General features: G+C 40.2%; 1 non-coding gene across 1 annotated transcript; it reads right to left on the reverse strand.

The window, feature by feature from the left end:
- Nucleotides 1-490: 490 nt before the first annotated feature.
- On the reverse strand, nucleotides 491-563 carry trnak-cuu (transfer RNA lysine (anticodon CUU)). The gene has a single exon. It is a non-coding gene; the product is annotated as a tRNA-Lys (tRNA).
- Nucleotides 564-825: the final 262 nt, after the last annotated feature.

Genomic DNA, 825 nt, shown 5'->3' on the forward strand with positions numbered 1-825 from the left:
AAAGTAGTGCAAAATTTAGACTCACAAAGGTGGCTCTCTTAAACACGTTGTGGTCCTTGATATCTCTGACCAGGACTTTAGGTTTTGTCAAGCGGGCTTACACAAAGGAATATTGGCTAAGGGCTATTTAGCCATCAGGGTACAAGTTGAACCAACAGTATCAGTGTAAATGGGCACTGCAGGGATTGCTACAAATTACAAGACAGTGCTTGTATTTGCTAGAAGATTCATACAAAGTTTTGAAATTTATCTGGCCAAAGAAATAGAAAGAAGGAGTGGGTTTGCTGATACAAAGATCTCAGGACAGATGTTTGGAAACAAGAAGTCCCCCACATATGACAGCCCTGTGATCTACTTTGAGCACTGAAGAAGGCATTTTATCAGTGGAAGCTCATAAGTGCCTTATTGAGAACGTATGATTCTCACCCATATATGTCTTTTGCTGGCATCAATGTTTGGCTATAAGTGTTGCTCAACTAAAGCTGTGGAGCGCCCAATGTGGGGCTCGAACCCACGACCCTGAGATTAAGAGTCTCATGCTCTACCGACTGAGCTAACCGGGCCTTGTTTGATGTCAACAATCATCCGTTTTTCCATCTGTGGCTTCACAAGACAAATCTTTTTCAAGGCATGTTTTCACTCTGAATGAAAGTAAACAGAAATTAAAACCTGGAACAGCCATTTTTCTACCTTCATAAGGGAATAATTTGCTGGTTTAAAGACCTCACGTATTCATAAAACATGTTTAAAACGTGTATAGAAATAACTGCAATAACTTAAGCGAAGAACAGTAAAGGGTCTTTGCAAATCGTCAACACACCAATT

The sequence above is a fragment of the Stegastes partitus genome, unplaced genomic scaffold (assembly GCF_000690725.1).
Source record: "Stegastes partitus isolate 25-593 unplaced genomic scaffold, Stegastes_partitus-1.0.2 Scaffold50, whole genome shotgun sequence".
NCBI classification, from domain to species: domain Eukaryota; kingdom Metazoa; phylum Chordata; class Actinopteri; family Pomacentridae; genus Stegastes; species Stegastes partitus.